This window comes from Gobius niger, assembly GCF_951799975.1.
Source record: "Gobius niger genome assembly, chromosome: 4".
NCBI classification, from domain to species: domain Eukaryota; kingdom Metazoa; phylum Chordata; class Actinopteri; order Gobiiformes; family Gobiidae; genus Gobius; species Gobius niger.
In genome coordinates, this window is record NC_136855.1 from 32,934,171 (window position 1) to 32,957,251 (window position 23,081).

Consider the following 23,081-nt stretch of genomic DNA (forward strand, 5'->3'; position numbering starts at 1 on the left):
GGCTTTTGAAAAAGAGTTGCACCTGTTTTCTTTGAGGTGAGCCCCGTTATTCATTTATTTATACATTCATTTGTTTATTTGGTCGGGACAGTTAATGAACACACACGAGATCCATTGACTCCGGATCGTAGCCAAGTTGCTAATTTCCTTTTCTTTTCTTTTTTTTGATCAACTTTTTATTGGTGTGATGCCATTATTGCATTTACAATTTTATCAGTATACAGGCGTAGCACACTTTTTTCCCCATTTCTTTTCCCCAATCCCCCTTGAGATGGGCATCATATCCATTGAATCATCAAATGATACCAAAAACAGATACACTGAAGGCAATTCCTTAAAGAAAGATCAAAACAGAACAAATAGAAAAATGAAAACACGAGGGAAAAAAATAGAAGATAAATTTAAAAAAAGGACAATACAAAAAAATAAAAAAATAAAATAAAATAAAATATGACCCTGTCCAGGATATACAACCACAAGTGCATTGATATATTATTTGAAATACAAAGTGCTAATTTCCTCCGTCAAAAGACATCTGCGGAAATAGCAAAATATACATAAAGTATATGTATGCCAAGTTGCTCATTTCCATCCGTTTTCCTGCACTAACCAAGCTCATCCTGCATGCTATTGAGCAGTGGTTCTCAACCTGGGGGTCGCGAGACAAATTTGGGGGGTCGCCAGATCATTGAGATAAAATATACATATTTTCATTAGCAAATAATGTAATGTCTTATTGTAGCATGTGTTTGCTATTGTACCAAAATGCCATTATTTGTTCGTAGTTTCAAGAATTTCATTTCAGCCATTTGTTTTTTTTCTTTGTTTTTTAAGAATTATGGCTAATGGCGAAGGCTAATGTTCCTATTTCCCACGGTGTGACCCAGGCGGGGGTCACGAACCCCTTTACCTGTTATAATGGTATTGAGGTTGCCCTGTTGTACATGTTTTTGGTGGTAGGAGAAACTGGGGCAGTCAGAGGAAGCCTACACGTGCACAGGGAGAACGTGCAAACTGCAGAAAGGGCCTACATAGATTGTGAATCCTATAACCACAGCAAAAAGAAGACTAAAGCATGTCTGATATAAACATTACAGATATACAGAATGTCAAAAGTCATCTGAAATGCAGCACAAAAAAGGAAAATGATACGTCATTGTTATTGTAATTGCAACTTTTAATAGACACCAAGGTCAGAGAAAGAAGCAACCGGCACTAATCAATGCATATAACTTAAATAAACTCAAAATAACTATAATAAAAATACTACCTACTATTATAATAATCTGCGCTCATTCTCAAAATGAAAGTTCTGATAATGATAAAAAACAAAATATGTTCTTCAAAAAGTCTAATTGCAAAGTGTGACGATGTTGGCAGCTTTCATCCATTGCAATAATTAAAAATCAACAAGGACTTTATATTTGATTCACTAGATTTTTGAAGAGTTTATATAAAGAAATAGCCTATTTTCAGATTCCGTATTTTTAAAATACTTTGAAGCCAAGTTTAATTAATATTTTGACATTTCATTGCAAAATTCATCATTATAGTTGTTCCTGATTAGCCAACAATGAAACAAATGAGTCGATCATTTTCAAAAATAGACAGTATGGATGATCGCAAAACAACAAGAGGAAATGACTGCTTTCGTCGCATATTTTAAAAATATTGTCAAACAAGACAATCAAAAATCCCAAAGTGCCGAATCCGATACCAGATTTCCGCTTGAATTAATACGGCCCAACAATGCGGGGAGACAACAGCTCGCAACATGATGCGAAGGGTTAAAGGCTATAAAAACATTTAATTAGCCGCGGATAAGAACAGGCGAGAACAGAGCGATCGGGCGGATTGGACGGGACGGAAGCATTTGTCTCGGAAACGCGCAAAGTTGGTACACAATGTCCCAACAGAAGGAGCGGAGCACTGATGAGTTTGGTCGCCTTGTCCAAGTGATCCCCCCTAGATAGCACTTGTTGGGCTGGGCCAATTTTCCACTGGCTGGCGCGGAGTCACGTTTGTATAGCAGAATGTATGGGAGAATGTGGGAAACAACACAAAGTGCAAACGGCAACGCGAGCAAAGCTGTGAAGCTCAGGCCGGACATGATGAAGGGGGAAAAAAAATAATAATAAAAATAATAAAGTGCTTGATTGGATCAGACTTGGCAAAAGGGCAAAGTGATCGTCAATATATATAAAAATTAATTTTAAAAAAACCCATAAAACTTAAATAATTCAATTAAAATCATGATACAAAAGGCAAGTTCAAGCTAAAAAAAAATGAATCTAATGGGAATAAAATCTAGGAGATAAAAAGAAAATGTCAGAATAGGAGTGGAGGGAAAATATCATGTAAAAATGGTACTTGCATATTATATTGTTTAATTATGTATTATTTAATGTATTTATGCACACATTCTTATCTTTCCATATAGCAAAAAACAAAAACAAAAAAAGATTTTCTTCCTGTCCCAACAAATTACGGCATAATAGTAATACTACTACTACTACTACTACTACTACTACTACTACTACTACTACTACTACTACTACTACTACTACTACTAATAATAATAATAATAATAATAATACTAATAATAATAATGCATTGGTTTCATATTCATGCATTTCTGGACACTCAAAGACGCTTTACATTGGTGGTGGTAAGCTACTATTGTAGCCACAGCTGCCCTGGGGTAGACTGATGGAAGTGAGGCAACCAGTCTGCGCCATCGGCCCCTCCGATCACCACCAACAACTCACTCACTTCATTCGCTAGGCTTCCTGGTGTTCCCAAACGGTCTCCCATCCAAGTACCGACCAGGCCCTTCCCTGCTTAGCTTCTGAGATCTGATGGGATCAGGCATAACAAAAGTGTCTTGCCCAAGGACACAGTCACAACATGTATCAATAAAAGAAAAAGGTTGATACATTGGCATGTGCTCTGTGACTGCTATATGTTATTTACTTGTATGTTCAAGGGTAAATGTAATTTAAAAACCAAAGCAATCAGAATTTCAAATAAATGTATCCAAATGTAATTCTATTTAATCACATTTTTATTAAGTGTGTGGTCAAAGAAATGTTCAATGTAAATGTCGTGAAATGAACTGAACAAACCTTTGGGAAATGGCGACACAGCAGAGCAGGCAGGGCCTATAACTCGACAAATTCACCCAGCAAATCTAAAAAAAAAATAAACCTCTCCGTTGAAACCAATTGCTGTTTGTCTCATCTTTTCATTGAGGCATTAACTATTGAAGACAACTGCCAGCAAAAGTGATGATGCCAAAAAAGAAAGAAAAAAAAAAAAGGTAGGGAGAGGAAAATAGAGACACAGCTAAAATAAAAAGTGCTGCTACTGTAAAACGCAGGTATTGTTTAAAGATAAAGAGGGGGGAAAAAACGGGGAAGAAGCAAAAGAAGGGAGAGGAGTGACAATGGCGTCGATAAACTGAGCTGGCAGGAGCGGGAGGGGAGTAAACACACAGCTTTAAACCCGACACGGCGAAATGTTCAAACGGCTACATGTGTTAAGGTTATGAGCTCTGATAGTCTTTATCGATATACTCGGCTTGAAAAATATTCATTATTTTATGTTTATCTGTTTTATCTGTTTATCTGTACTATTGAAAACGTTTTAAGTCTACTTAAGTAATATTTTAAAGGAGCATTTAACTTATTTGGGAAAAGGTTTTGGCTGCTTTTCCCGCCTCATAGATTTCATCATTGTGTGTGTGTGTGTGTGTGTGTTTTTATTATTATTATTATTATTATTATTAAAACAACAATATGCAGTCGTACTGTACTGTACTGAATATTTGTCTCTCATTTTAGTTTAACTTGGTCATATGTTAATTTTTTCCTTATTTTTCTATCTGTGTTTTAAAGCCACACCGCGTAAGATTTCACCCAAAAAACAAAACTGAAATACAAGCGTTTATTTTATGATTGATATTTTCACCATTGAAAAATACCTCAAACAAACATGTGCTTTCGCTCTGAGCGGCTCACCTCTGCTAAAAACATGACTAAAACTTACCAGGAGTGGGTGCGTCTCCAGCCCGTTTCCATGGAGACGTCGACTAAAATCAGCAGAATTGAGAGTTAAGCAGGTTAGGCCATCGTCCAGATCCATTCTCTCATTATCCACTGCAAAAAAAGCATTTTCTGTGTCGAGCTGGTCATTGAGAGCATGTTTTGTGTTGATGGTACAGTAGAGTCCAAAATGTTACACAGTGTACCTTTAAATAGCCATCTTTTTTCTTTTCTTTTTTTTTTCGGAATAAACAATAAAGGATACACTGAATAAACCTTCTTCAAAATGTGTTATGCAAAACGATTATTGTGTTTATTGTTTGACCTTTGTTGATCTGTTGGTCATTTAGATGATTAGGTGATTTGAAATGACTTGGCAAAATGTTCAAGATGTTGCCTAAATACTAGGGCTGAACGGTATGGACAAAATTTCATATCTCGATATTTATGCCAGATATCTTGATATCTATGCGATGCGATATAACTATGGGTTAGGTGAAAAACAATAATGTTTCAGAAAACTGAAAACATAATAATAAAGACTGCAGTTTTATTGATAAAAATCTATATCGTATATATCTTGCTTTTTTTTTATTTTAATGTTTTAACTGATGATCTCGATATCGATACGATAACGATATATCTTTCAGCCCTACTAGACACCACATATTTTGAGAATATAGTTCGGGCATCTCGACCACATGTGTATGTTTGAGGAGACATAAACCACTGTCTGGCGGCCTTTGGGTTAGGTCACAGAGCCATGCCCGCCTTGGCATCGTGAGATCAACTCCTCGCTGCGATCCGCAAAATACACATTTCCTCTTTTTTTTCTTTTTTTTTTAAATGGAGTAGGTTGAAGCAATAAGTGCCTACCCCATATTCAATTCAATGTACATCTGCATAACATAATAAATGATAAAGTCTAGATGACATTGACTTCAGATACAAGCAAGTCCTTCCAGAGCACTGTACTGTCCTCCCACTATACTGTCCTGAACAATGAAAGAAAAAGAAGCAAATATGAAACCACTCTAAATCTTTTGCCATAAAAGATACAAAATATGTAAAAACAAATATTGGTCACACATTTTTTTATTTTTTTTTTACAGCTAAAGCTTGGTACCTAACAATGTGATAACATGGCAATTGTGGTAGCAGCACTGAAACAAGACACAGACGGAATTTCTTTAGTGTCATCAATACAAAATCCGATGCACCCAATAATAATAATAAAAATCCGCTTGGACGTTGCTGCACATCGAAAACTGGACCAGAAGAGTTTGGATCGGACACATCGGAGACTCTCTATCTCCGTGTGATCCTCGCCGCCAACTCCAATAATCAGCTTCTCCTCCAAGTATTTATCAGATCGGGCGCTGACAAGATTACATCGGGAGCAAATATGTGTCCCTATTATCCTGCCAAAAAGGAGGGCCGCGGCAGACTGACAATAGCGAGAGGTGACGGAGGGAGCCCGCCGAACGAGCCCAGGCATCGGGGAGTGTGCAACCGATATGTACGGGCGCGCGGGAAGGTTGTTGTCAAGTTGGAGAAAGAGCGGCAAAAGCGGCAACTCATTATCCCAGCGCCAGCCTCTAAAAAAACATCACACGCAAACACACTTAGCTCCTCTGTTCGCCGCTTTTGTCTGCCTCTCTGTCTTTGACTTATTTATGAGACTTTACAACTTGCCTGGCGAAGATGCCGAGCGTAGCAGTTTATGTCTAATTTAGTAAATATCCTTTCGCCAGTCAGGCCTGTCAGCCATTGTTTTGCTCTCTTCCTCGTGTTTTCGTCTCGCTGAGGGGAAGAAAAAAAAAAAGAGTGGAGCCAGGATTTTGACGGCGATATTCTCTCTGATTGCTGCCGGTTTTGTTGTCTGCGCTCAAAGTTCAGCTCGCGAACTCTGTTGACGAGACGGTGAATGAAACATGTTTGGAGGATTGGGGTGGTGGTGCGGAGAGTGTCGACCCATTATTGTCATTATGGAGGAATAATTACAACTATTGTTTGTGCTCTTAGTCGTACTGGAGTTTTCCAACAAACCCTAATGATGTACTGGCTGACTGTGGGTCTCCTAACAATGAGGTGTGCTTATATTGGTAGTTAAAATCCCACAATCATTTTGTTGTATCCTTTGAGACACTTTTCTTTGCAGTTGAGGTGAGAAGCCAAGCTGATTGCTGGATGGCCTGTTGGATCAATTTACTCAGACCCTCGACCATCTTTGTGTCTCTGGGCAACAGCAGTGATGCCAAAGATGCAGCCTGTGGGCCACATCTGGCCCCCAGACTTTTAAAATCCGGTCCCCAAGGCAGTTGACAACTTACAAATTATATTTACCGACTAAGACATCGTGCTGTAACCAGTGGCCCGTCCTGCTAGAGATTGTCACGACTGATTATCATGACGAGGCTGTCGGGATAAGGAGAAAAACGTCATACTTTTATGATTACTGTTGCACATTTAAGTCTGCTAGCATATAAATGGTAACTGGTAATTCAACCTGGATAGACTCAAACTGACAAAAGCAGCGATTAGGAAGATTTATTGACATGTATATTAGTTTTGGGGATCAGACCCCGGCGGTAGACATCCATGTATGAAAGTCAGTATGGATGAACAGCTTGTAGTTAGGGATGTCTTCCCCGGGAGTCTGGACACTGGTGGTGGTATGGAAGACCCGTGAAGCTGCAGCAGGTACAAGCTGTGGACGGAAGAGGTGGAGATGGGGCGGAGGCGGGTCGCAGCGCAGCTGGGAAGCGAACGAACCATGATTGCTGGGGCTTAAAAGCGAGACCGAGGGCGACAATTGGCTGCTACGGAGGTGCGGCTCTTACACTGATGGGCTGAGGTGGAGGTGTGGCCCTCTCGGAAGCGATCATTGGCTGGAGGTATGTGATGCTGAAATTAGTCTACCAGGTTGAATTAACGCCATACGGACTCAACTTATATAGCGTTTTTCTACCTTTATCAGGCCCAAAGTGCTTTACAGTAAGGAACCAGTCACCCATTCACTCTCTCATTCATACACGAGTGTACGCAGACACTGGAGGCAAGTTGGGTGAAGTGTCTTGCCCAACCTTCCGATTACGAGACGCGCTCGAAGAAGAAGAATCTTTGCAAATTTTCCACAAACCACATATGCCCACATGTACTTACACAAGATTATGTGGCGTACATATACTGACCAAAAGGGTGTGGGCTGAAGCTTCTATTTGCCACCTTTGTCCACCTCTGGCCTATAGCTACATGGGTAGGCACCCTCACTTCTCTTGCACAGGAATAAGAAAAAGAAAATGTATGATTTAACTGTGTGTGTCATCAGAACAGGCAGGAATAAAAGTCAAGAATTTCCCCCCTGTATTCTCTCTGATTGTTTTCGCCATCTGATCTCAAAGTTTAGCTTGTGAAGTGCGTCTCCAAAAAGGGCAGGTAAATGATGCACGGGCTCGCTGTGCAAAACGCGCCGCGCCCTCATTGTCATTTAATGCACAAGGGCGGATAACAGGCTGCCAAACAGACAAGTGTCTCCTTTGGCGTAGCCTTCGTTAGCGATCGGAGCGCCGCAGTGTCGCCGTACAAAAGCCAGGCAGGAACAAAGACGAATCCCGAGTCCTGCAGATGAAATGTATTTTGAATGTTTTATGGCAAAACAATCTGACACAAAGTAATATTCATCTCCCCCCAATCCAATATTCTTTTTGGAATAGCGTTAGCCGGTATCTATTATATCTTCCATTGTGTTCCCATCTGCCCTTTTCACGATCTAAATTATGTGCATTAGTACGTAAATGGGCTAATGCCTGTCTGTATTTAGCTGGCTACATGCCGCGAATATATTCTCTGCTTCAAGAAGTAATTGGTAATTACAGTGGTCATTTAGGCAATCACTGTCTCGCCGAGATTCATGTCATTCTTAAAAATAACTAGCTCTTAACCTTTGACAGAATCCTACAGAAACTCTTCATCATCGCCCCCCGCTTTGATTAATTTCCACGCACACACACGAGAGAGCGGGGCACAGAGATGGACGCACACCTAGACAAAGTACAAAGCGCATATAAATCTTGGGCTGTAAAAGAATAGAAATGAACCGTTTTCTTTTTTTTTTTTTGCCGAGAAGAAGAAAGAATCTCCCACCTCCGACACCATTAGTTCCATTCCATAAACAGTAAGACTACACATATATACAGGTCATTTAACTTCCCCCAGCCCCCTCCTCATATAATCCCCCCCCCCCATCTATCCATCTCCTCTGGATCCATCTCACCTCATTGACAGTAAACAGTCTTTTCATCTTTTCCATACGATCTGCAATGTTTGCTCACACCCGCCTCTCTCCTCCACCACTTTGAAATCCCTCTCAGGTCAGACACAGTATGTATGACTTTTGCTAATACCTTTGGAGAACTCTGCATCGGAAAGTAGAGGTTTAAAAGGAGCTCTCGCTGGTCCTCATAGGCCCCCGGGAAGCTTGTGTCCAAAAGCACTGCCTGCTTTTAAAAACTGCTGTGCGCACATGTTGTTTATTTGTGTAAAACATGACTTTTCCATCTTCAAAATGTGTCCACTGGTCTGCTGCCATCTTGTTCAGTGTTTACACAGACCAAAGCAAATTAGTGTTTTTTTCTTTTTGTTTTGTTTTTTCAACTTTAAAAATTGTGAGAGTAAATACAGATCACACACAGAAGGTCAAGTGTATGTCCCTTTATGTTTGTAGAACAATATATTAGTTGGAATAATAAATGTTCCATTAATGCCTTGCAACATAACTACAAATGTATCACTTCCTCAGCCCTACAAACTGTTAAAGGGGGGGTATTAAGTAAATATCCCTTTTTTAAGCTTTTTATCGTGTTAGTGTGTGATTCCCTCCTGAAAAACACACCTTCAGTGTTGCAACACATTGATTCATGTATTTTTGAGTAATCTTTGAATCTCCTGCCAGCAGCCATTTTCCTGCTGTTTTGCTGGAGGGGACGAGGCCCCTCCCATGTTCTCATCCTCAGTTCAACCCACAGCACCCGCCCCTGCAGATAAAACTTTTAATTTATCTATTCCAAATACTTTTGTAAGAAACCCCCAGCTCATGTTGTCTGTACTCATTTAGATATGCATAAAAAAAAGAATAAATTTAAAACGCATTAAAGGGGGAGTGCTCATGGGCGTGTCAGACAGGTACAGAGTTTCTTAAAGAGACAGAGGCGAAATCGCAGCGTCAGGAACAGTGTTTTTGTTTTTTAATATTTGCTGCATTTTCCAAACAATTTTGGGTAGCATAGTTATTTGAGTATGCTGTAGACTGGTACTATGTGCCTGAAAAAAAAACATAATACCCCACCTTTAAACTTCTTTATTCTGTTCAATAATATTAATTTCAGGCATAGACCCCAGTAGCAGTCATATTGACATAGAATGAAAATGCAACTTGCATTGAAAGTAAAATGTGTTTTAACTGATGCATTATAAGGTGTTGTTTAGTGAGAAAACCAGGCGAGAAAAATGCAGTAAATATAATGTTAAAGGGACTATACAGAGTTTAAAAATGTTAAAATTATTTTTTCCTCCCCCTACATGTTCAGCATTGTCCTCGTGTGTAGAATGAGCCCAGACCTGTTCACCACAATTGCCTCTAAAATCCTGCACTGTCACTGAAAAAGGTGTTAACTTGGGTCCGAAGTGCCGTCATGCACGAGCTTAATATTGAAGCTGCAGTTACGCATAAGACCTGAGGTGGCAGTAGTGAGTATAAAAAAATTACCAACTTGCATCTAGTCCCTTTAAAATGTTGATCCACAATGAAAACTTAACCTCGAGTCATCTTTGAGTAATCCTGCACATTCAGTCTGTCTCCTTCCCTCCAACAAGAAGGTGGTTAGAGCTCTTACACCAAGATGGTTCTAGGTTCAATCATGTGTAACAAAATGACATTCTACGTGTGCAGTTTTCTATTAGTACCTTGAATGACAATACAGCTATCTATCCTTTTACCGACCGTCGTTTTACTGTTGTGCGTTGCTTTTATTGCTATTTTATTTGCAAAGTGCTTTGAGCTGCTTAATCTGTTACCTGCCAGTTTAGGGTTAGGTTTAGGGTTAACAGTAATCCAAATCTCAAGGCCTATTGACTGGAGTTTACAGCCTATAGGCCAGTGTGATACCTCATTTGAAAACCAAGACAGGCACTTCAACCTTATAATTTCACTGCTCATTACAAAGCATGACTATTGTTACTAGCGTTGGGTAAAACTCTCCAACGTGCGTTTAATTTAAGACAAAGGATAACAATTCTATGGAGTCTGGCGGCATTTTGAAAAGCACAAATAACGCATAATATTGGACCCTTAATTTTCCCTATAACCCCCCCCCCCCCCCCCCCCCCCCGCTGCAATCGCCCCCATCTATCCGTCTCCTCTAGATCCATCTCACCTCACTGACAATAAACAGCCGAGTCTTTTCATCTGTTCCATCCAGTCTCCTGTATACTCGCTCGCATCAACCGTTTCCTCCCTACCACTTTAAACAAGACTCTATAGCCATTTCCGTGCATAATGATCCCCCATATATACACTGTTTGCTGCTTACCATGAGGGCGGGCGGGCGGGCGGGCGGGGGAGTTTGCATTGCATGTAAGGGAACGCCGATATTACCATTGAGATACTTACTCTGATGCCCTCCATTATGAGCTCCAACTCTTTTAGAATGCGGGAAAAATGTATCATCGTTTTCTTCTTCTTTTTTTTTTTTTTACACCAACGGCATATCAGCAATTTTACAGTAATAAGCCGTCCGAGTGACGGTTTCATAAATCCCGCACATTCTTGGTCTTATGAATGTTTAATGCGAGGGCAGATGACCCCGCTCTATGATATATAGGCTAAATGGCGCTGGGAGATAACATCCGTTTAGGCGGCCGAGTGAAATGTGTTGATGTAAAGCTTCCCCCGCTGAGTTGTTTCCAGCACTTTATTGGCATTTGTGGTGATTTCTGATCCCTCTTAATTACCCCGACAAAAAATGAAGTATGGGCTTAATCGTAACTTGGGGGATTTGGGGGAGTTTTTAAAGGTAACGCGCAGAGAGGTGAGTTATCGCAATGGTTTTAATGGCGTCTTCTCTCTACATTGATGACACACATACAGTATTCGCATTGAGGTCCCGTGGGTTCAATTCCAAGGCAGTGTCACTGTGGAGTTCGCTCGTTCTCCCTGTGTTTGCCTTCCCCAAAGTAACTTAGATGAGCTGCTAATCCTTGGTGCTCCTGACCCCCGTAAAATCTGGGCAAAGTGTATAATGCCAACAACAATTACAAAGGGGCTACATTCACACATAACATAGCATTATTCATACACTTCATACATAGATAACATCTGTGTTTGCTCTGTAACTTACACAAGAGTAAAGTAGGGCTGTCACGGTATGAAAATTTAACCTCACCGTTATTGTGACCAAAATTGTCACGGTTTTCGGTATTATCGCGGTATTTTTTTAATGTGTGTTGATATGTTCAGAAAGCATTGATAGTCCTAAACAAACTGAAATAGTTTCAAAAAAGTTTAACAGCGCTTATTATATAAAAAAAAAATACAGACAAAGCCTTGTGCAACTTTTCACATCAAAGTAAAGTAACTATAATGATGTGTTGTTGATCGTTTCGAGGGTATTACATGTACTATTTATAGCACCAGAAACTAAGAATATTTTTGAACTAGATAAACCGTCTATATCAGGAATATTGTTCTCAGTTTATGTCCTTCCCGTGAGCTTTCGCTTTGCAGATTTGGGAAAATGCCATCAGACAGTGATCATTGTTAAATTCATAATACTGCGGCGAGAGTGAATCTATTGCAATCTGCCACTGGGAACCCCTAATGCATTGTGCCATTGTGCGGACTGCGGAGGTATCCGGACACGGCTTATATGCTGGCGGTGGCGGTGGTGGCGACTCGTTACATTCTCCCTCAACATGAGGTTCGAAGTATGGTAAATGGTAAATTGTCTCAACGTATAAAGCGCTTTTCCACCTACATTAGGCACTCAAAGCGCTTTACAGCAAGGATCCACTCACCCATTCATACACAAGTATTGCTGCCTTTAGCAAACACTTTTTCCTGCACGTTCCGCAAATAGGAAAACGGCCTTCTATCAACTGTCCTTCAGCTTTCTTAAAATACCCAAAATGTGTCCAGACTTCAGCCTTGGTCCTCTCTGAAGGCTGATAGATCCTGCGCGTTGTCGTCTCGGACATGATTCCAGCTTCGAGAAAGTTTTGTTTTGGCTGTAAGCTACGGAGTGCGCCTGCGCAGCAACTTCAGCAGATGAGACGGCAGTGACGTTTTGGGCCTCAGCCCTTCATCATACTTAAAGGGACCAATGGAGTTTAAAAATGCTAAAACTAAATATTTTCAGCCCCCTACATGTTCCAGCCCTGTCCTAGTGTGTAGAATGAACTAAGACCTATTCACCACAACAGTCTCTAAAATCCTTCACCGTCACTCAAAAAGTTGTTACTTCGGGTCCGAATTGTCGTCATGCATGAGCTTAATATAGAACCTGCAGTTACGCATAAGATCTGAGGTTGCAGTAGTGAGCATAAAATGACCAACTTGAATCTAGTCTCATTAACAAAAATGATAACACACATATACATATAGATTAATTCATTTTGAAAATTATACCTCGAAGTAATCTCGCGACCCGAGCTCATTGCCTCGTGACCCCTCTAAGGGTCCTGTCGCCCACTTCCCCACCGAGAACCCCAGTGATGGTGCAAGTGTTTCGCTGGGGGCACGATTCAAACAGCCCCAGTTCAGCATTGCCAGTGCATTGTGTGAACTTTCGCGTCCTGTTGACCATGGAGCTTGGGTGCTCTGTCCGAGAGAGTGTTGCATTGGGGTCCCTGCCTGGGAGTGTGTCATGGCACAACGCTAGCACTTGGCAGTACAACCAACACTGTCTTGTCTTTCCCCTAAATCTGATGTGTCTGTTTGGGATTGGGTCTGTCCAACAGTCAGCTGAGAAAGTCAGAGACCGGTTGGAGGACTCCATGTCAGCAATCTGCACAAACCTCTTCACACACATTATAAACTCCAAATAAAGACAGTTCTCTATATTGTAACAAACAGATTTTATTTAACTCATGGAACACTTGTGCTTTTTCCCTGTGTGTCTTCAAGCGAATAAAATCTCAATTCAACGCACATACTGGATTAAAGAATGGGGCAAATTAACGACAAATTTCCAAAGAAGGACGATAAACTTCCACGTGAATTTGAAATCCTTGACTATTCAATATTTTGTGAATGACGAAAGAGAAATAAATGTCCTGCATCGAGCATCACAGAAGGATCTTGAGAGAAAGTTTGTCAACAAGCAAGCAGCTTTTGTGACAACAGCAGGATCCAAAGGCAGAAGCACACAGAGATAAACTCAAGATAGACAGATAATATTTACAGTGCTTTACTTATGCGCTCCATAAAGGAACACGCTGAACTAATGTCTTCGGGGGGAAAATGCCACAAAACAAGGTGAAACAGGGTAATATCTGAAAGTAGCTTTAAGAAATAAAACAACGGAGTAGTCCTTTTGTACACTGAACCTGAAAATGTGATTTGCACAGCGTATAATCCCTGCCTTCTGCACCGTTTGTCCTCACTCAGTCGGAGAAATGAAATGAAGTCAAAGAACAGTCCCTGTAATATTAATGAGCGAGTGGAGTTTGCATGCTGTCATTTGAAACCCTGCACTCGGTGATATACTTCATGAATTTTTATTGTACTAACTTTACAAAAAACAACGAAAAAGTACTTGCTACATGACTGACATACAATGATTTAAGTTTATCTCTCTTCTTACCACCACCACCACAGTGTCGAAGCCCAAAGGGGGAGATAAATTACATTCATAAAGACAATGACAGCTGGACAAAGTATTAAAGTTATAGTGCACAACGTATAAAAATGTGTGTGAGAAATTTCGGGACGGCAGACCTTATTCCCTGTAGAAAACAGTCAGCACATCGTGGTTTGGAGAAGTAAACAAAAAAGGCTGTGTTTTATGTGTGCTTCTTATCTGGGTCAGTAAAACACACTTTTATAACTAACAAGGTATGAATAAAAAACTGAAACTTTGCTAAAATGAAAATACTTTTTTTTTTTTATGGCAATTTCTGAAAAAATAAGCTATTTATTAATTATTTTTTTTCATCAAAACTGTTCTGAAAATACATTTGGCTTTTAAAAATGTTTAGATCGCTAATGCTGCGTTCCAGGCAAGCAGTAACTGGTAAAAACATCACAAATTGTATTCTACTATTTTACTTTAGATACAAATTGTCAGATAAAAGTGACCTCTGAGCTAAATGCTAAATCAAATTCAGTCAAGTTTTTGCTTTTTATGGGGTTGGGTACACATCCAATGGCCACTAATGGTGCGTTCCCAGCACCAAACTCGGAGATGACCAGAGTGCTCCGAATTCAGAAACGAGAAGAGTGCAGCTAATGACAAGATGACAAAATAAAACCTCTGCACCATTGAAATGAACTTTACTTTTGGTCACGGCCTTAAGTATAACGCTATGTAGCATGTTTTTAATTATAGTATCTAGTCTGTAGAAACCTTCATTTAACATTAGCATCTCATTAGCTAACTGTTGTAGCATTATCCGTTTTGTTTACATGTCAGTGTATTCAGCTGGAACGCTCTAAGGTCATGAGTCGCCATTTTCAGGTGGGAAAAATATGAATTGACATAAATATTTTGGCGATCAGACCCTGGCAGTAGAGATCTATATACGGATTATAGTTAGTATTGATGGGTAGGTAGAGTTAGGAGCCTGGACGCTGGTGGTGGTATGGGAGACCGGTGAAGGATGTAGCAGGGTGAACCCATGGACAGAAGAGGCAGTGAAGGGGTGGAGGAGGGTCGCAGCACAACTGGGAAGCTGACAAGACATGAACGCTAAAGTTTAGGACCGCGGGCGATGATTGGCTGCGATGAAGGTGTGGCTCTGTGCTGATAGGCAGAGGTGTGACCCTTGCAGACAATCATTAGCTGGAGGTAAGTGATGCTGAAATTATCATCTAACCCTAACCCACATGATCCAAAGATACGTTAAAATAAAAAGAAATGATCATGATAAAGTAACCACAGACATTATATAAATGCCATGAAACGGATAAAGCGTACCATGCCATACTTCAGTATTGTACCTAGCTTCCCTATACATTTGTATGGGTGTATAAATGGGTCAGAGATTCGGTGGCAAACAAAATGTACACATTTGAAGGGACAGGCTCAGTTAGCTAAAGGTATTATTACAGTTGAACTACATTGCTTCTGTAAGCCTCGTGCTGTTTACCTCATATAGGTCCAGTTTATGAAATATTACTCAAAACACCCACATAACCAACCTGTCCGAGTATGGAAAACTTTTTGTTCAGATTTTGTCTCTGCATCAGTCTCTGCTTTAATATTAATGATAGTTTCACACAGAGTCACCACAGTAAACACAGTGAATATGAAAGCCTGTGTTTATCTCCCAAATCCAGCTCATATTATCAATATTAAACCATGATGACAGTGCTGACCTTTGATGAGACAGATAGCCGGTATGCAAAAGGGAAGAGGCTTGTGCTACACTTTATTGTACGCTGTTGTTATGAAAGTTCACTACATTTCGATTTAAACACTGTTGAACATCACAGCATTAAGGACATCAAATGAAAAATATATTGCAATTACTGTAGAAGATTAGTAAATTTGAGATTTTACACCAGTTTTAATCTCAAAGTGTAAAATCACACAATAATAAGATGTTTATTTTATGATACTTGTTGGATTTTGCTCTGATAAAAAAAAAAACAAAAACACAAAGACATGACAAAGCTGGTACCATTGTAGTGCTCTCATTCTCCTTTCCAGAAGGAAAACACCATCTATAATGCAAATATGGCAATCCCCTTTGTGGAAGATATCAACCACAGAACGTTCTTCAGTCAGGAAAACTTTTTTTTTGGACTGTACTTTCATCAGTACAAAACATGCTCCTGATGACCAGCTCAACACAGAAAATGCTATTGCTGCATTGGGTTATCAAAGAAAGGATTTGGATGAGAACCTATAACCTGTTTAAATCTCAAATTCTGCTGACTTAAGTCAACATCTCCATGGAGACGAGCTGGAGACGCACCCACTCCTGGTAAAGTTACAGTCATGTCTTAGTAGAGCTGAGCCGCTGACAGCAAAAGCACATGTTTGTTTGTTTGGACATTTATGAGGATTTTTTCAATTATGAAAATATCATAAAATAAATGCTTGTATTTCAATTGTATTTATTGGGTAAAATTCTACGCGGTGAGGCTTTAAAATGTGAAACTAATATATGATATAGACTTATTACAAAGTGACATATGTCAAGCCTTTATTTGTTATAATTTTGATGATTATGATTTACAGTCCATTTTCAAAATCAGTTTTAATTTGGGTTTTTACAAGCTGTGAGCCAAAATAATCAAAATTATAACAAATAAAGGCTATATCTCACTGCCTGTTTTGAGTTTATCCTATATTAGTTTCACAGTTTAAGTTGAATAACAGAAGTGAATGCACTTTTTAACGATATTCTACTTTTCCGAGTTTCACCTGTAAATATAAAAGAAAGATGGAGAAAAAAAAGCAACTACTACCACAACAACTTAAAAACAAAAACAAATTCTAGTCTTGGACTTACATTTTGCAGGATTTTTACAATATGTTTCACTAAAAACAACTTCACTCAAGCACGAAACAAAAATATCAAAACTAACTACAAAAACACTACCCTAAAAAAATCTTTGTATCTAATATGTCAGCAAAATAAATCCAAGCATTAAAGGTGCATTATGCAACTTTTTATGTGGAACAAAAAGTTGATATTTGTGCGTATTTGACCTTATGGTGACCCAGCGGCTGTATGAGTAGTCAGCATGGTACCTTTACTTTTTATCATGGTGGTCTCTACAACGCTCCAGGATCAATTGTTTTGTAGGTTTTCTGGTGAGAGGGTCCGTCAGCAGAGAAAACCTTCCAAACAATTGATCCTGGAGCGTCCCAGAGACCAGTGATGGAAAGTAAACTCATACAGCCGTTACTACAAGGTCAAATACACACAAATATCAACTTTTTTTTCACATCGAAAGTTGCATAATGCAGCTTTAAACCTGGCACTTTCTAATATACAGATTTTGCCAATGAAAATATATAAAAATGCCTCATCTCCATCTGATAAAGTGAAGTTTTTCGTTATATTTATTTCAGTAATCTACTGCAAAAGCCTTCAGTCTCTTAATTGAATTTGTGTTGCCTTTTCACCTGCAGTGTCTCGCCTCTTTTCATATTGTACCACACGAGTCTGAGTCTGGAAGGCCATAGAGGTGATGGATGTGACACAGCATCTGACTGAGAGGGAGACCTTTTTGCAGAAAACGTTTATGCATATGAATATTGATAAATGCATTGTTCTCACGACCCAAAACCCCATCGTAGCGTTTGCAATTCAAGCAATTCACCAAATAACAACATGTACTTAAGATCGCTCTGAGTTAATACCATTATAGCATTTTCTAATGAGAGCCAGTGATCAAGATGTGTTTGAAATCATCGCCAAATATTTGCAAATAAGCACTATACCCCCGTGGTAAACTCGCGGTTTAGACAGCGCAGTTATCGCACCTCGCTCTCCGTAAATGCTGTAATCACTCTTCCTCTGCACAGTCCAATATCTGAGCCTGAAAGGTAGTAACACTCGTGCTCACTGAATTCCCTTTAGAGGGGGGTGGGGGGTGGGGGGGAATTATCACTGATGGATATAATTTTAGAGTAAAAACGAGTCAGAGAGGCAGCGAGCGGATATAAAAGCAGATTATGTTTAAGCAGTAATCAGGACGGTGAAGAGCTGGGGAGATTTTAATATGTTTAAATGTTCTTAATTGGGCGCGGAGTGGAGTAGGGCCCCTCTGAAAGTATCCACCCAAAACAGTGCTCTAAAGGTAAAAAAAGGCAGATTGGCTGTTATTGAATTGTAATGAGAAGTGGGAAATTGGATGTGAATTCCCTTCGCGCAGTGGAGGAGGAGGAGGAGGCAGCGGTATCGGGGTCGGCCGTTTGAAGACGCGCCGCACCTTGTCTTTTAAATAAGGTAAAGGGGAGGGCCATAGTTAAAACTTAATGGAATGTGCACTCGGTTTGTGCGATGCCAGGGGACGTGTGCCAGCGCTGGTGTGCGTTTGGCGCACGCACACAAAGAAGCAACACAGGAGAGAGCAGGAAGGAAGTAGTATTTACTCTTATTTATGATGCCGGCCTATATAGGACATAAAAGTACTTAGATTTGCTGGTACCTTCAAAATAGTTCCCGGATCGTTTACCGCAAAAAATAAAAGAGAGAAACGGGCGAAAGTATTCTATTAGGGGGTCAGGCCAAGCACCGGTTATTGAGACTTCACTGAAGAGCGGGATTAGGAGTTGAACTCATGACACGGAGTTAACCAGCTTCATGACATCACATACATAACCTTTGTTGGGACCTACAGTGTTCTTCTGAAACACTAAAGAGGCAGCAAGAGCCCCCACACCTGCAGCACAGTGGAAGCGCTACAGGAAACAAGCAAACGAGGAGGTATCTGGGTAAGACTCACAGCTAAGCCACACAAGTGTCTTCTATTCTCACTTATACTTCTACTATAAAATGGATTATGTTTGCCTGCTACACTCTTCGATGGTGAAAGACTGTTGTGGAGCCGAGGGAGCTGCAGGAGGAAGAGGAAGGAGGAAGTGGAGGAACTGACCAGTGCAGGACACCACGCTCTGAAACAGGGACAAACCCAGGAGGCGGTGCGCCGTTTCAGACGAGCCAGCCGGGTTTTCTCCAGGTTCTCCGGTTTCCTGGTCAATTTGGCCCACAAAGGCGGCGCAGGACTGACTGAACACCTGAATACAATTTTGTTGTACAATGACAAAAAAAGCACTTACTTACTTGCCTTTGCTCAAATAAAGTTACTTAGGATTTGAAGATCTGGATTTTGTGTATGTTACTTTTTGATACAAGTTCTATTTCTGTTTAGATCTAAAATATGCATAGCCTTTTATTTGCACATTATGTCTGTTTAAACTCATTAAAGGTGCATTATACAACTTTTCATGGGAGGGAAAAAAATTATATTAGTGCATATTTGACATTTCAGTGACCCAGTGGCTGTATTGGTGGTTAACATAGTTCTTTTACTTTCCATCCCAGTAGCCTCTAGGATTATCCAGGACCAATTGCTTTTGGGTTGCTGGTAGGTTTTCACTGTTGATGGGAATGAAAGCCACCCACACACTCACTTAAAGGTCAAATACGCACTAATATCCTGATGTGCCTTTAAAAGAACAAAGCATTTAGAATTTAACCTGTACTGCACTTAAGCTCATATTAAAAAGGGTATAAAAGACTGTTGTGGAGCGGAGGAAGCTGCAGGAGGAAGAGGAAGGAGGAGGTGGAGCTGACCAGTGCAGGACACCACGCTCTGAAACAGAGACAAACACAGGAGGCGGTGCGCCATCTCAGAGGGCAGCCAGCCAGGTTTCTTCTGAGTGCTACAGTTTCCCCATCCTCCGAGGTCATGTGGGTCAGGTTGACACACAGTGGCAGCGCGGCTCAGCTGCAGCAGCTCAGGCATAGACTGTAAATATAATGGACGTGCCCTACTCACTCCTCCCCGTTTACCACAATGACCACACTCGAGGGGGAAATCGTGGCAGGTTTACAGACTTCCCCTCCCGAGCTCTGACGAGGCATGTTCCTAAAAAGGGCATAAGGGCGGGATCTTCACTGTAGACTCGGCCCTTACGTGACGTGTAGCTCGCGCAGCTCCAATGCTAACAGTCCGACCCTCATTAGTACAAGATTTGGAAATTTGTTCTTACGAAAACCAGCCTGGTCTCTTTAATTGTAACTACCCAGCGTTATCACAGGAGGAATTTCTAGCTCTAGATCATAGGTGTCAAACTCTGGCCCGCGGGCCAAATTTGGCCCGCATTGTAGTTATATTTGGCCCGTGAGGCTATACCAAATGACTACTCGAGCTGGCCCACCGATATTATACTTTTTTTTAAGTTATATATTGTATAGTAATAAGTGTTGCTTGTTCCATATTCAATGTTAAAGCAAATCTTGTTTGGGTCCATATTAAAAGGTTCATTTGTTCAATGGTGGCCCACGACTTTGTTCAAGTTTTACATTTTGGCCCACTGTGTATTTGAGTTTGACACCCCTGCTCTAGATAGTTCAAAAAAAATTGGGACCAGGCTTTAAAGTTGTTTTTAACATGTCTAAAGTCCAATGCTTTCCAAAGGGGGACTGGCGGCCATATGGAGGTACTACAGCGATGGCGGCCCCGAGTGTCGTTGTCAAAAAGCAGAGCAGCCAGCGGCCATTGAGCTCAGGACTAACACCTGAACACTATTTCGTTGTACGCTTGAACAATAAAGCACTTACTTACTTACTTATATAATAGGTTTTATGCTTGTTTGTTTTCTCAACAAAACAAAAAAAATGTCTGTGATGAATCGAATCGTAATCATAGTATCTTCAAAAAAAACTTCCTGTGCCCATGTCCATCAAAAGAAGTGTATTTATTTAAAAAAAAAATACTATACTGCTGTAAACGGGATGTCAAACCTACAGTATCTCATGCACTTTAACTTTTGGCCACCCGGCTCTGATAGACTTGCAAGATCATGCTCAGAGTTGCCACTGCCATGTCCTTATGCGGGCCTTGCGGGAATTACACCCAGAAGAAGCGCTCCAACACTCTCTGATTCTCCACTGTGCCGGATATTATCAAGATGTCACACAGGGAGAGGAAATATTAGTGTGGCGCACATCACTGCCAACACAAACTCTCGTCACAAAAAAAAAAAAGGCAAATCGCTGGAATCACTGCTCAAAAACCCAGCGTTTCCATGCACTCTGTCCTTTTTTTTTTTTTTTCTCTCCTTCTGAATTGTAAAATCAGCTTGGCAAAAGGAAGCGGCACCGTAAAATTCAGCTGTGGTTTTCTTTCAGCCAAAGCGCTTTTCTTTTGTAGGATGGTGTGTGGGGGGGGGGAGGCAGGGGAGGGGAGAAAAGCCTAGGTCTTAGCAGTGAGAGCAAGAGTGTGGGGAAAGCATGGGTCCATCTGGCAGCCGGTGCAGGGGGCTTTGCGGAGATGGGTTCCAAGACACAGCGCTACAGAAGGGTCCTCTCACACAAACACCTGCAAGAATACCTCCGAGAAGATCGCATTGTTCGACACAAACGGCCGGGGCGCATGCCGCTGCTGCCACCTCTGGACCTGGGCGACAGAGGGCAGGCGTCGTACATTACAACTGGACATGTTTAGTGGGGTATCAGGAGGGGGAAAAAAGAGGACATTTTCGAGGGGAAGTGGCTTCAAAATGTACAAAGAAATGTTTAGAATGAAAAAGAGGAAACCTTCAAGTCTCTCACACTCCAGGAACATGCCACCTCTACCATCACTGTCCACTCCATGGGAACTCGGGGATAGAGGAGCGTATTATGTTTTATGTGAGAACTGGGTAATTAATTGAAATTTATTTGAAATCGCCATCTTGACTTTGGTCAATCTCTATAATCGTCGCGGGATTTTATAATCGTCCGATTTACAGCCATATATTTGGCAGAAACAGAGCCTAGTTTGGACGAGACAATGGGAGATTTGGGGTGTTTAATGATATTAGAGGAAGGCACTTGGTTTTGTTTGAGCTGAGGCTTGAATAAAAGGTGCATCTTATTAAGAGAAAATCTAATTAAATGGACAATTAAAGAAAAAAGATTAATTATTTTTGCCATATCATCCAGCCCTATGATATCATAAAGCAAAAGATAAGACTTGGTGGAACTTGTCTTATTATTTGCAGTAGAACAAGAGGTCAGCAAGTAGCAGAGTCAAGTAGTCAGCAAGTAGTAGAGTCTATTTTGTTTTTATTTATTTAGTAGTTTTGCACATACTGCAAAGAATCCATTATAACATTAAGATATACTCATAAAAGTGCAGGAAGAGGCAGAAAACCAAAATGAGCTTATAATGACGCCTCCACCTATATAAAATTAGTATAGTATAGTAGAGTATAACATTTGTTTGAGTTGGTGTAAGGGTTAAGGTCAGGGTTTAGGATTGGCCATGAATAAGCGTATTAGTAATGGCCTATTGCTGGGTTGCAGGGTCTAGAATGTGATGATGTCACCGGACCCAGTGGGGGACAGGAGCCAGTTTTTCCTATTAACAACATTACACTTTCACAAGTCGTAGCTAAAAAGAAAATGTAAATTAGAAAAATGATCATTAAAATCAGTCACTGTGTCCATGATCTCTCTGTACAAGATCAAAAATGTCCTCAAAAACAAATAATTGTTTCCTCTATAAAATATTATAAGCCCTTAGAATGCTGTGATGTCACCTGAAACCCAGCAATTAGTATGTTACCACATAAAAGTAGAATTAGAAGTGTATTAACACACGGCTTATTATACTTTTATCTTTACAAGCATATTATTAATGCTTATTATTATTAATACTTAACAAGCACATCTTAATATAAAGTGTTAAAGCGTTTTTTTTTAAACATTGAATTCAAGTATTAACACTTTACATGACGACCCGGTAATTGCTAGTAATTGCAGTAGTAATTACTACTGTAATTACAGTAGTAATTACTAGCAATTACAGTAGTAATTACTACTGTAATTACAGTAGTAATTACTACTGTAATTGCAGTAGTAATTACTAGCAATTACAGTAGTAATTACTGCTGTAATTACAGTAGTAATTACTAGCAATTACAGTAGTAATTACTAGCAATTACAGTAGTAATTACTACTGTAATTGCTAGTAATTACTACTGCAATTACAGTAGTAATTACTACTGTAATTGCTAGTAATTACTAGTATCTAATATCAATAAAAGTGGTATGGTAATTAAAAGAAGTAGTTAATAGTATCTCCCAATAAAT